Below are 14,970 nucleotides of genomic sequence, written 5' to 3' on the forward strand. Positions count from 1 at the left end.
TCATGAAATGACATCACTTCATTAGAACAATGCAACTTTTGTAGATATTTGGATCGATTTTTAAATCAAGTACTCTTCATCTCAAGTCACTATAAAACCATATCATTATAAAAGTTCTGAAAATGTCTTAAGGTCAAATTAAGACTGTAGTTGTATAGTTTGTCAGGCAAGTTTATAGTTGTATAGTTTGTCAGGCAAGTTTTCAGCAAATGATTTCTATCGAAGGGAATCTATTTTTAAAAGCTCTAATAGGGCTAAACATAAAAAATACTTTATTCCATATTGCCATCATCTAGTTTGTATTTTAACTTTAGATTGATTTTTCCTGTTTACAGTAGTTCTCTAGATACTTTAGTTTTTCAAAGCATTGTGGCAATTATGTCAAGGTCAAAGTTTCTATCCCTGTGTATACCCGTAAATTTTACCGGTATCAAAACCCAGTTGTGGCTGTTCACTAATTCTGGCCCCCTATGGAATCTTAGAAAATTACACTTTCTAAGAGGTCCTCAGTATTCTGGGATACTAAGGCTACCAGAAGAATTGTGAGGGATTATGATGTATCAGTACATATCTTTAGTGAATACTGGAAAAACAAGTACAAGTGCTCAATGTATATTACATTCATTGAAAATTGACTGAGTCCCTATATATTCCACTGTTCTAGATTGTGGAGATACAGTGGTTAGTAAAATACAAAGACTCTGCCCATATATAGCTTAACACTGAGGTATATTAGGCACATCATATAGGAAGATGTTGAAGATGTAGTATCAAGTCATGGTATGTGTTATGAATAAAAATAAATACACAAAATGACAGGGATTGATATTTTAGTTAAGATTATCTGGAAGGCCTCTTTGAGAACGTGACAACTGAGCTGAAACCTTAAAAAAATGACGACATCAGCCGTGTGAATATTTAGAGGAAAAGCAGCTTTGTTGAATAGGCTATCATGCATCAATCGATTATGACACAAATGAAAATAATTATAAACCATGTAAATCTCTTCAAGGAGAAGTTTGGCAGATTTTAACAAAAACATCTAAAGTGGACTGAGATTTGTCAGAGACATCAGGGAAGGCCTTTGTCAATGACTTTCTTTGAGACAGAATCTGAAAGTTGAGAAAAAGTTGCCCAGATGAGGATTGTGGATGTGAGGGGCAGGGGTAAGAGAAAGAAGGACCAGCAAGCAGAGAGCAAGGCATGTGTCAATGCTTAGAGGCTGGAAGGAGAAAATGAGATACATCCATATTCAAGTTAATATATTTTATAATGCTTGACATCAAATGTATTTTGATGTCATGTATTATTTTAAGATTTACTTGATAGCAGAAGCTAACACACCATTGTAGGGCAGTTATACTCTAATAAAGATGTAAAAAAAAAAAAGATTTACTTGATTTTAATACTTTAACCTTTAATGCTTTTAAAAGAAAATTGAAATTCAGACTATTTGATAATTGCCCAGAGCCACAAAGATCTAATAACTGGCTGAGCCAGAATTTAATTCCATGTTTCTTTTTTTTTTTAAAGGAATTTTGCCTTATTTATTTATTTATTTTATTTTACTTTGGCTGTGTTGGGTCTTCGTTTCTGTGCGAGGGCTTTCTCTAGTTGCGGCAAGTGGGGGCCACTCCTCATCGCGGTGCACAGGCCTCTCACTATCGCAGCCTCTCTTGTTGCGGAGCACAGGCTCCAGACGCACAGGCTCAGTAATTGTGGCCCATGGGGCTAGGTGCTCCACGGCATGTGGGATCTTCCCAGACCAGGGCTCGAACCTGTGACCCCTGCATTGGCAGGCGGACTCTCAACCACTGTGCCACCAGGGAAGCCCTAATTCCGTGTTTCTTAACTCCTGGTGCCAGGCTCATTCCTTTCCACCACAGCTTTATCTCGCATTAGCATTATTAAATAAGGCTATTAGCCACTTGTAATGCTTTTGTCACGAGAGATTCTGCAGCTCATCAAAAAAAAAAAAAGCTTATCTTTGTAAATTGTATAGGACTCTATTATAAATAAAACTTATCTCATGGCTCCTGAGTTAGCTTATATCACCTGCTTAAGTTCATGAAATCATAGCCCCAATTCACTGACAAATAAGAAAATATGATAATATTTAACTCTGGTGTTTAGATAGAGAGGCAGTTTAACTTATGTTCATATATGTTTGTATATTCATCTTTGGTGAGCCCTGTTGCTGAATCTTTCTCACCGGAGCCTGAAGGTACTTTTGAAAAGCCTGAAGGTGTCCTTGGGTAATCTTCAGAGTGATTAAGATGCTGTGGATACAGGAAGGTGGGTGTATTCTTGAGTCATCATGCTCACTGTATCTTCACTGTACTTGTATGTGCGTGCACGATGTGCAGCCCCTGAAGCAGATGGTGGCTTTTAATAGTGCAGCTAGAGTGCTTCTGAATAACTTACAGTTACATACTTATATCAATATAGATATAAATACATAGATATAAAATTTTTTTGAGGGAATGGCCCCCGATGTATTCAACAATTCATAGAAGGCAGAGTTGAAGCTTTTATCCAGGTGTTCTCTTTAAAGATAAATTTCCTTCTTTCAGATAGCCATTTAATGCCTGTTTATTTATTTATTTATTTATTTTTTGTGGTATGCGGCCCTCTCACTGTTGTGGCCTCTCCCGTTGCGGAGCACAGGCTCCGGACACGCAGGCTCAGCGGCCATGGCTCACGGGCCCAGCCTCTCCGCAGCATGTGGGATCTTCCCGGACCGGGGTACGAACCCATGTCCCCTGCATCGGCAGGCGGACTCTCAACCACTGCGCCACCAGGGAAGCCCAATGCCTGTTTATTTTAAAAGAGATTTATTTTGGATTACTAGATTTCTCTTGTTTACCTGATCTGAAAAGTACATTTTATCAAAGCTTGGTGTTCTTTACTTGGAGAAACTCCATTATTCCTATTCTAGGAGTGTCGCTTGTGGAGTGAATAATTATTTCAGTAAGATTTATAAAAGGACACTTCTTGAGTTTCATAGAAAGTTTTGGCTGTTTTTCTTTCCCTTTTTAAATATTTTTATTTTTTAAGAAAGTCCTGGCACTTAACCTATATTTTGTTTTAGGTTTTATATTGTACCTGTTGGTTTAAGATATGATGGCACTTTGAATGTACTATCCAGAGTGTGTTAACATCTTAGAAATGTATTTTGATAGTTTTGGCAGTTTTCTTTTTTCTTCTCAACATATTTTAGTTTGTTATGTATCTGATACTTACAGGTGATACTCTGCTTGTTGTTTTATTTGAAAACTAATATAAAGCAACACGTTTTCTTGTTTGTCCAGATAACCACCGAATAAATATTACTAACAACAAAACACACCCTTCAGGGTCAGCTCTCCTGGTGTTGAAATAGTGCTGAGAATTAACTATGGTGACAGGTCTTGTCTCTCATTGGCACTTTCAAAGCTGACATCCTGTTACATGCATATAAAAGATGGTAATTTTAAAGGAAATTTTTGGGGCAGTGATATGAATAGTCCTTAATAAGAGCTGGCATAGTATTGCCTGTTGTCAAAGATGACCCAAGGGTAAGAGTTTATTAGTGCATTTTCTCCTAAACTGAAAGTGACAGGGCATGCTTAAGGCTTTTTGGTTGCTGTTTGTTACAAATGAAAATTTCACTGCAAAATTCTCATGTTGAAGAGTATTGATCCCTGTTCTCCCACAGCCAGAGGAAGAAAAAATAAAATGTGCTTAAACAGAATATACTTTATCACGACTTTAGGTTTGCTTCCAGATCGTTTTGAGTAATGATAACCTTTTGTTTGTGAAAGCCAATCTTTATTGACAAAGAACTTTTTACAGAGATGAGATGAAGAGCAGATGTTTTGCTCCATGTTTCTACAAAATGGAAGTGTAAAAAATGTGAAATAGTTAAAATGATGTTTACAAGCTTCAGACTAAAAGCACCACCTTTGTAGTCTAAGTTATGTTATAGATTCTCAATCTTGATCTCATTTGCAGTCTTCTCCTTTCTTTTCCACCTGGCTGAATCAAAGACCCAACTAAATTTCTAGCCAACTGACCCACAATGAACTATAAAATTCTGATTGCTACAACTGACACTCAATTTCCATTCCCATTTGTTAGCTGTGTTTTTTAAATTTTTATCTGTGAAACTCCAATTACATTTTTGAAGTTCTTATCTGTGAAACTCCAATTACATTTTTGAAGTTCTTTAATGTGAAAAGCATAGCATTTTGTTTGTCTTTGTTGTTGGTTGGACTTTAAAATTTTAGTGGCAGCTATCACCATTATCAAAATTCTCTGGACATACATATTCTGTTAATATTTTTATCTATTCCTAATGAATACCACTGACCTCTAGCTGTAAAGTGAGGTGAATGTCAACACATGTACCAGTGTAGGTGGGCCTGTAAAACAAATTTTGGTGTTTAAAATCATGAGGACTTTGGATTCTTGTTGGTACTTCCCTTTGTAAGACAATACAAATTAATGTAAAAAATAAAAATGTATTTGCTGACTTTTATAACTAGAAGGTGCAGAGATAGGCTCCAGGGTTGGTTCATTTAGTCAGGAAGGATCCAGGTTCTTTCCAGTTCTTCACTCTGCAGTTCTTAGTTTTGGTTTTTATCCTAAGCCAGTGTCTCTTCATGGTCATAGGATACCCATATGGCTACATACTTCTTTGGTCTCATCCACTTGGGTATAAAGAGGTTACGACCTCTCACAGGTATCAAAAATTGCATGGCTGCATATGGAGAGACAACTGGAATGGCCAGTAGAGAACTTCTGTAAATGGGACTACAGAACATAACAATGCTATTCAAAGGCAGTCATTAATTCTATTCAGGTAAAATAGGAATTGAGGGAATTTTTCAGAAGAAGGTACAACTTTACCTTGAAGGACATGCAGAGTTCGGAACTTAGTAATGTGGGAGAAGGGTGTAGTTTATGTTCCATTAGAGTATGTCTAGTTCATCTTTGCTTGCTACAACACCTAGCACATGTTTTTACGCAAAGACAATAAATAAAATGTAGTTGAAGTCAGAGCGTGGGGCTGACCCCAAAAGATACAGGGAATGGATGATGAACCGCATTTCCCCCTTACCTACAGATGGAGGGAAGATTGCTGGCATACAGGAAAAGATGATGGCAGGTGTTTTTTGTAGGGTCTGAACCTGTCACTTTCCTTCTCGTATGAACTAGGGAGGGTGACTTTTTGTTTAGCATGAATTTTCTTCTCACTTGAAAAGCAATCTTGATTTAACTAATATGTTGTATTCTATTTTTTTTGTGTGTGTATATCAGTTAAAAATCAGATCTGACTGTCTCATTTTAGTATTTTTATATTAGAAGCAAGGACATTTGGGAAGTAGAAAACATGACATATTAGTACTTTTCGTAGTTGGTGGTGAAAAGCCATGGAATTTCTAGCTTGAGTCCTTCAGCATTTTGCTTAACACCACACACTATTGATTTTTAACTAGTTTTCATAGCACAGCTGCCAGACTCTTGAATTCATATAAAGGTCCTTTTTCTTAATGGTGACTTGAAGATTCCTTTTCTTTGCTTCCATTGTGAAAATTAGTCAACTTGACAGGAAATTTAGAGTTACCTTGGAGAATTCAATTTAAACATTTATGTTTTACAAAATCTGAACTATAATAAAAGTTTAAGAATGCATGGATAAACCACATACAAATTTCCCCCAACTGCCCCTACGTGGCTAGGAAAGCACCTGCAGTCAGTCAGGGGATACCAAATGTTTCAAATATGAAGGAGATCCCAAATGTTGCATATCTAAAAATGTTACATTGCTACCCTTGAGTATCATAAAAGGAACATTTGGAGTCTTCAGGTGATTCAATTTACAAGATGTCTAGTACATTTTTAAATTCTAAATGAGCAAAAGGATACTGGAGGTCCTTATTTCAGTTAGTATATTATTACTGAAGCTCTGTTCTATCCACTTTTGTGTACCATTATTACAAATACTTTTTGCTGTTAATTTTCTCCTCCTCTGAGTTTCCTCATGCTACTTGATGAAAATGGTAATGTGTAGCACTTGTCTTGCCTGAGTGGTTATTTTCATGCTATTTATTTTCTTGTTTGTTTTAAAAATGAAAATGCAATGAGAGTTCTTTCCCAAAGGATTTCTGAGTGTATTTGCATTGGTGAGTCACGCTTAGAGCTCTGCCTAATGTTTAGCAGTTGAGTTGCTGGTCACTATTTTTTTGGAGTGTGTCTTTGGGGATTTTGCTTTTGTTGAAGCTTTCTTCTTAAGAATTTGAGAAAGATCAAAGAGGAAGCAGAATGATTTGCATGCCAAATAATTCTTTCTGTTGAACTCTAGGGAATTTGATTTCAGAGCACTATATTTTCCTTCTGAGCCTCTTAATTCTGTTCTCTTGGGGTCTGTGATAAATGTAATTTGCGTTCATTTGTTCTAAAGGATATATATCAACTTCCCAGACTAACAGTTTGGGGCTAACTAATTTATATTCCCCTCTCTGCTCATTCTTTTTCTTTCTCTTACCTACCCCAAACCAAAAAGGAAACAATGAAGTCAATTTGTAACTTCATTGAAAAATCAGCTACCAGTCTTTATTGAGTATTTAAAATGGTAAGTGATAGGCACCAGGAAATTACAAAGAAACCTCAGACATAGTTTCAGCTCTCAAGCAATTTATAATTTAATTAATTATATAGGAAAATGTAGAATTCTTGAATATTTTGACAGAGTTTTGACTTTGATTTTGGTCACATTTTTAATTCCATAGGGAGGAAAAAATAAGATCCCCTAACAAGTAGAAAATATACCAATGGGTATTTACCAAATTTATTAAGCACTATTTTGGTAAATAATGTTGTACTATAGAGTCTTATACCATTATAAACAGAAGCTCTTTAGCTGACAGATTGAAATCAGTCATCAAGGCAGAGAGATAATTCATAGTGTTCAGTGGTACAATGTGTATAGATGGTGGTATAAGTATTGTGGTGGGACATGACTTGAGTTTCTTCCACTTTCCCACCACTTCATCTTCTTAGAGAGTCGATAATAGCAGGCTTCCCAACCAGTGTATGACTGACAGGTGAATTTCAGTGTTTAGCTTTTTGTAGTTAATATAAACTATTTACCAGTTAGATGTTCACATCTTTTTAAAAGCTAGCTAATACACATTCTGCTTACTAGTAAAATGGCATCAGGAACTTGACTTACTAAGTACAAACTAGGAAATACACAGAAACAGAAAACACTCATGAAATGTTAGGTAGAAGTTAAATATTAGGTAAATCAGTCAAAACCAACTTGTTCGACAAAGTCTATCGTATTACCATAGAAAGCACTTTTCTTTCCAGCTGGGTTAATATAAATCATGTTATTTCCTTTTCTGAGAAACATTTAGTCTAGTAAGAAATAAAAACAATTGTAAGGTCAACACAAATAAGTACAGATAAACATTTATGTTCTGTTAGTCCTCAGCATGGATTTTATTTAGTTCATAGTTACTAGTTTTTATAAAAAAGAAAAAAAATTGTACCATTTTAGTGTTAACAGTGAGGATTTGGAGCCTAAGGACTGGACAGAGGTTAAATAATTTTGGGAGTGTATGTGCAGCTTTTCTCAGTACATAAATCCATAAGAACCTCTCCTTATACAGCTTTCTCTTAGCTCTGATGTTTGTTTTTAGAGAAGTGGCCTACAGAGGTGGTCTCATCTCTTATGGGCTATAGGGACAGGATTACATTTAACTTTAGGATATAATTTGGAAGGTAACTTTGTTTTGCTCTCCATTTCCTGCTTTCTGACCCCTAAACCAAGAACATATTTTGTTGTCTTTTCTGCAGTGTTGTGCAATTCGAAATCAGATTTAGTTACGATGGCAGAGAATCTGTTCTTGTGTTACGGCAACAAAGAAACTGCAAATGAATGAACCTGTACGCTTGTTGGAAAGAAATTTTACCCACGTGGTTATTTACATCTTCCTAATTGCCACTGGCATTTTCTGTCATCTTCATATGCATACGGAAGAAGCCATTGCTATTCTCATGTTACCATGTTACTCCCTCCAGTGACTTTCCTTCACATTAAGGAAAAAGAAAAATTACAGCACTTTCCTGGTCCAAAAGGCTTTAAATGAAACACGCCCTGGGTACCACTCAAAATTTATTTCCTATCACTCACTTCCTTCCTTAATCCACAGCAAGCACACTGACTCTTCCAAGCATACTCCTGCCTTAGGGCTGTTACACTTGCTGTTTCCTCCACCTGAACTTTCTTCGTTCCCTCAAATACATGTATACTTTCACATTCTTATCTCATTTGCGTTTCTTTAATTTCTTCCCAAAATACCTAAAGGCCAAATGATAGTTATTTTCTAGTACAGAAGAAAATTCATTGATTTTGTTTTACAATTTTTTTCTCCAGAGTTATTTAGCTCTAACTTTTCAAAAGATCTTTATGTAATGCCTACCATTACTATGTGCAGAACAAAGATTTGTACAAGAAAGTGGTCTCAAATACACTCACATTGTTGGATGAAATACAGCAGATAGAAATATGAATGTTATTTAACTGCTTCTTTAATTTTCCAAATTTTATTACGTATCCTTTGGGTGCTCAGCACTTTCTTTACCTTTAATGCTGTTGCTTTTATCCATATCACCATCTTCTTTTTACTGTACTTTTTACTTTTTCTAAATTAAGAAAATTTTTTGTGCTGATACTTTATTTCTTTGTTTTTTATTGAAGTATAATTGATTAACAATATTATATTAGTTTCAGTTTTATTACAAAATAATGGCTATATTTCCCTGTGCAGTACAATATATCCTTGTTGCTTATTTATTTTGTACATAGTAGTTTGTATCTCTTAATCCCATACCCCTATCTTTCCCTCTCCCCACTCCCCACTGGTAACCACTAGTTTATTCTCTATATCTGTGAGCTTTTTACTTCACTAAAAGTGCTCACTGGTCTCCCTACATCAGCACTTGCCTCCTCCAGGTCAGTCTTCACACAATAGTAGACAGACTGACTATATCACACAAAGTAAGTCAGTGTGTGCTCTTCCCATTCTCTTGGCTTCTTGTTCATGCAGTATCAATCCCAGATGTCTCATTGCGATCTCTGAGGCCCACCATCATCTGGCTCTGTCCACCTCTCCAGTCCAGATTCTCCTTTGCTCACCAAACTCTAGCAACACTGGCTTTCTTTCACTTGCTTTAACGTGCTATGCTGTCTTCAACCTTAGGGCCTAGGTGTTTTCTGTCTCCAGTGCATCTTCACAAGTCTTCAATATATTACTGCATTCCTAACATCTGCCTCCACCACTAGATTGACTAAGTCAAGGACTCTTCCTTTTTGCTTGTTTACTATTGTATTTCTATAGCCAGCACCATGGCCAACACCCAGCAGATATAATCAAATAATTGTTAAAGACACAAAATATAGTATAGATTGTAAAGTGCCATATGAATGACATGGTCTTCATGTGTAGAACAGAGGAGGACAACCTCATCCTTGACTTTAGTGGTCAGGGAATGAGCTGAGGAAGAGCCAATGTTTCATCTTACCATTGATGGACGGGTAGGGTTTGGATAGCTGAAAATAAGTAAGGGCATGTCAAGCAGAGGGTGTTACATAGGAAAACATATGCTCTTGGTGAGCAGTATTAAATATGGACCGTGACACAGTGTCTTCCAGGGAGAAAGTCTGATATGAGCCTGAAAGTGTACTTTGAGGCCTAACTGTGGAGCAATTTGAATGCCAGACTAAGGAATATAAATTATTATGTCATTTGATCTGGGAACTTCGGGGAGTTTTGCGGTAGGTTACTCATGTATTCATATCTGTCTCAGAGAACTAGGATGAGAGATGATTTGGAGAATGATGAGTTTGCAGGGAGTAAGTTTAGGGGGATCTAAAAATCTTAAAAACTTGAGATGGTAAGGCATCCTTGAGGGGGACTGTGATGGAAAGGGCAAGTCAAGGTTGAGAGATAATGGTGGAGATATTGTTAAGAACATGGTGAAATGACAGGGGAAAGAACAGTCAGCCTGGGATACTAGGCGAAATATGGTATTATGGACAAAAATTTGGAAGGCCTGTAGAAGAACTTATTTGAGAGCATAGTTGGTAATTTTAGTTGTAAACTCTTGATTGGGGTACTGGAGAGACAGGTTTTAAATCTTTAGGCACGTGGGAAAGGCTTCAACTAGTTGAAGGTTATTAAATGGGGATTCAACACAAGATAAATTCAACAATAGATAGTGTATAGAAATTCTTCGTATTTTGTAAGCTTCCATTTCATTGTCTTTAGCCAATATCATTAGAATTTTTCATGTTGTTAAACTTAGGATAAAAGCAGATGTATGCAGTTAAATGGAAAATTTAGAAAGAGAACGCTGACATGGTTAAATATAATGTCTGTCTTTATTCCTGACATTATTCATATATAAAAACACATGTGAGATATATCATGTGTAAACACTTTTTCCCCTGCTGCTTCATGTAGATTCCTGGTTGGATTTGAGACTATCTGTTAAGTGGAAATCTTTTTCCTGTTCTCTGTGAAAACTTTTTACTTCATAGAAACAAAGCAAGCTCTCCAAAGACTTCACTTTCTCTGCTCTTCAGAATTTGAGTGTCCCGGATAATAATGCTCCTAGACATGTCTTTTTTCTTACATCAATCTTTTAAAGTATTGGAAGGGGGGAGGTTTTCTTTCTAAGACTTTTGGCCAACAGCATTTCTCACTCCTCAAAGAATGTCATTCACTGCAGCAGGTCATTTAAAAATATTTACTTAAGGGTAGATAAAGAGTTCCCACCTGCCATAATTGTGCTATGTTAAACCCCCCACCAGGTTTGACATTTCTTTGTATTGTGCAGGATTGTTAAAAAGTAGTTACCATGACCGGACTGGCTGATGCATCACAATGATGAAAAGCCGGGTGTTTGGGATTCAACGTGGATGATGGAAATGCAAGATGTCAGCGGAGCTGTATATTAAAGAGAATTTGAATTGGAAACCGAATCCCAATCTGCCACTGGGAACATTTTGATCATTTTGATTTATTAAACTTTTATAACAGCATTCAGATGGAGCAGAATTAAAACCTTTTAGTCTAGGATAGTTTATGGTACACCAACCACTGTGTAACTGGTATCATTTTTGAAGGTTCTCTTAGCAATCAGTGAGGAAGGAAAAAAATGGGTAGGTGAGAGATTTATTTTAAAAGGCAGTTTTGACAAATATTCTTGCATTTAACTTTTAATCCCTGTCTTTTGTTTGCATTGTGTCAAGGATGAAAACACATCTTGCTGTTTCAACCTACTAAGTACATTAAAGTTCTGATTTTTACTATTAAGTATATTTGAAACTCTGATTAATAGTTTTCAGATTAAAGTATTGCATTTATGTACTTATTATAGGCTATCTTTTCTTTCTGGCTTGTGTGCTTTTGCACTCAGAGGCATCTATATCTGTCTATATCTGTGTTTCTGAGTCTTATGAATAAATATTCAAGTAGAAATACTAATGCAATTCTGAAGCCTAACTTGCAAAACAAAACAAAATAATGTATTTTCCTACAATTATTGGAATTCTGTAACTCGGGTTTTTTAAAAATCATCTTTCGGCATCAGTAAGCGTTGGTATTCTTTTCTGAACTGTGGCTCTGTAATAAAGAGAAATCAATTACTATTAGAGAGGCACTGTAGGTTAAAGGCATTACAGGTTCACATTTGGTTTTGCAGCTGGGAGAGGGTACTTAGCTGTGAATCAAGAATGATGCAAAAGATGGATGAGACAGAGTTCAAGGAGCAGTAATGTGAGGGTACAGGACTATCGTTTCAAGCTGTCTGTGCAGTAATGATGGATGGTTTGGTGGCAAGAAGTAATAATACCAGATGATGAAAGACGCATCTCATCCTCTTGAGCCACAGCATACCAGCTACCTGTTGGAGTTCTGCGGCATAATGATTCCTGATTTGCAACCAAATGGTTTTGCTGCATTTAGCAACCCAGATTTTTGGCAGCTCCGAAGGAAGCAAGTAGCATATCAAACACTCCTGACATTGTAAATTTAATTACCTCATATTTATGCATAGTAGTTGTTAACGGGATCTTATAAGCTATGCTAATATGGTAGGTAATTTGTTACCTCCAGAAATCACTTTCCATGTGTCTTCTGATCATTATCATGAAACATGATAAATGATCTAGCCCATGAGGTATAAATGAAAATGAAATGGATAATTGGATTCTATGTCTAAATTGTGGCTGGAATAGTCACAGCAATTATAATTGAATTTATCTCATAAAAATGTGTTTGGCAATATATTAGTGACCTTTCATCATCTTGAGCCTATGGTGTTACATGAAACTATTCTTAAGATACTTATAAGAAGCTTATCACAATTATTTTTAAAAATTCTCCAACACTTTAAATTTTCTTGCTTTACTTGCCTATATTTTTAAAGTACTATCTTGTTTATCTACAATGGGTTTAAGCAACTGATTCTGATAATCTTCTTTTGATACTGAAAATAAAGTGTTCTGTTGTTGCCAATGCCTTGATTGAATGACTTAGCAACAGTTCAGGATACAATTGAAACTGTTTTTATGAATACCTTTTGTCATTAGCAGCACATTTCTTTCTGCTGGGTGTTAGAACTATACCTTCTTGCTGAATGTGTGTTTTCTTTGATTCCTATAAGAGAATTTCTCTGAAATACTAAAATAAAATAGAGTTTGTTTCAAATACCATCAGACTTTTATTCTTTCTCTCTCACTTCTTTTCAATTCACTTTAAATAACAAAAATATTATTTTATTATAAACATTAAAAACTCCAATTTATTCATTGATTTGATTAACATTTTTGAGCAGTGACCATAGGCTGATCATTGTAATTTTTACTAATAAAAATAACTATAAAAATAACTAAGACACATGATCTTTAGGGTCTTATAATTCTATATGTAGCTATGGGGATATCTAAGTCTTTCTATTATAACATATTATTATACTTCTTCTGTGTGCATGATAATACTATAATCCCTTTCTCTTTTCTAGTTTTTTTCCATGATAGTCCAGGAAGCCAACAAAACTTCTGTTTATGCCTCTCCTTTTAATTTGCAACTAAAAAATAACTATTCCAGATGTAGTTAATAAGAAGTACATGGAAATTAAAAAGTTATCTGTAAATGTGACTTTTCTTTTGACTGAAATATGTCAGTAAGGAGAGCATGTCCCTAGGGATTTGTTTCTCCTCTTGAATTTTTGTGCCTGAAATTTCTTCACTTTCCTTTTATGTTGGTAGTCAGTGTAGCTTAGCACCAACTCATAAGCTTATTTTAGTAACTGGTTGAAGTAAAGGGGGATGGTGAACATGGGTAAACCATTTATTCTTCTTTCTAGGTGAATGTAAATTTAATAAATCAGAATATAAATATTTAGTATAACCTGTAATTAAAGCACCCATTTGTAATAATTTTACAATGTGTCAGGTGCTGTGATATATGGCTTACATGCATTATTTCTCTAATTTCATATTTACAACTTTTAACATACCCATTTTACCCATAGGGAACCTGAGGCTGATTGGTAAAGTTGCTCAGATCAGATGGCCTTTAGGGGCTGACCCCAGATTGTAACCTCAGTCTAACTCCAGAGCTCATACTGTTTTCACCTCACCGTGGCAACACTATGCTATACCATGTGCTATAATGCTTGACTACTGTTTTTAACTACATCCTGCCCTGACAAGTAGCATGATACCTATAACCTATCATTTTATACCAGTGATTCTCAACAGAAGAATAGGGAATGTATGACACTGTTAAAATCAAATGCAGGGTATTTTAAAAACTGTGACCACCACACATGTCCCTATCCTAGATTCTGATGTACTAACATAAACATTTGAGTGCATTCATGTTCACATGTCAAATTGTACATGCTCACTCAAGCTAAATTTCAGCAAGCCTAGGAGGGCTTTGTTAGAATCTAGGCAGAATCTTGCACATCTGTGGTTTATGAAAAGCTAGGAAACTAACTATTCTGATATTCCTTCTGCATTCTTCTTCACCCTCTTCCCTGAACATTTCTTGGATTTTACATCAAGAATTATGAATTGCCTCTGTAGCTCTACAAAACTTTGGAAATATTTTACATCTCTAATAAGATTCTCTGGATTTTAAAGCTTCCTGATCGTGGAAAAAATAAATTATTCAAAATTCAGTAGCCTGTCCTCTTTCTGAGGGTACAGTGCTTGGTAGTAAAAGAAAGTCCATCAGCTCTTATCCTTAATTTCATAAGAATATTAAAAACTTCAGGCAGCTTCCTGGATGGCAGTCAGTAAGGTGGGTTTTTCTTTGGTCTAGTCATCTTTGATCAAGTCAGATGAAAATCTCAGACTCTCAGTCTTGTTCGTATTTTTAAAAATTTCTTTCTTTATAGACTACCTCTATCATCTTATCATTTTTAGCTTGGTGAAGTAGGATTTAGAAAACTTTTAATGTATGCTCTGGAGGAAGTTTTCTCCTCCACTTACTCTATTTTTATATTCAAGGTAGGGATGTGCTCTGAGTAGCTCTTCACATTGAAAGTCAAATCAGGAGCCAGATTCTCTTTTTCAAATTATTCGCTTGCAGGGTAGCTCCATTTCTGTGTTTGCTGAGTAAAAATCCAGAGAGATGCTGTGAGATGGGCTCACAGAGTTTTTCTTTGAACTAACAGTGACAGTGCAATCGAAGTTCAAATAACGTCAAGACACTAATGACCTAAAATTGGCATGATTCCAGAATAATGTTACATAACAGTAAATTTCAATAGAGAGATGCTATGGGAAATGTGTGAACTGTGTAAAAGTAGTATATCATATATAGATGAATTCAAATAAGTAATTCTCAAGAACGTATAGTTAAAAGCAGAAAAAGTTCACTTGATGCTTGTATATAATGTAGT

At 35.7% G+C, this 14,970-nt stretch overlaps 1 protein-coding gene across 3 annotated transcripts in view; it reads left to right on the forward strand.

Annotated features, from left to right (window-relative positions):
* Positions 1-14,970, forward strand: part of PTPRK (protein tyrosine phosphatase receptor type K) — a 568,874-nt gene that overhangs the window by 314,377 nt on the left and 239,527 nt on the right. The window lies entirely within an intron of this gene.

This window comes from Delphinus delphis, chromosome 14 (assembly GCF_949987515.2).
Source record: "Delphinus delphis chromosome 14, mDelDel1.2, whole genome shotgun sequence".
Classification (NCBI taxonomy): Eukaryota; Metazoa; Chordata; class Mammalia; order Artiodactyla; family Delphinidae; genus Delphinus; species Delphinus delphis.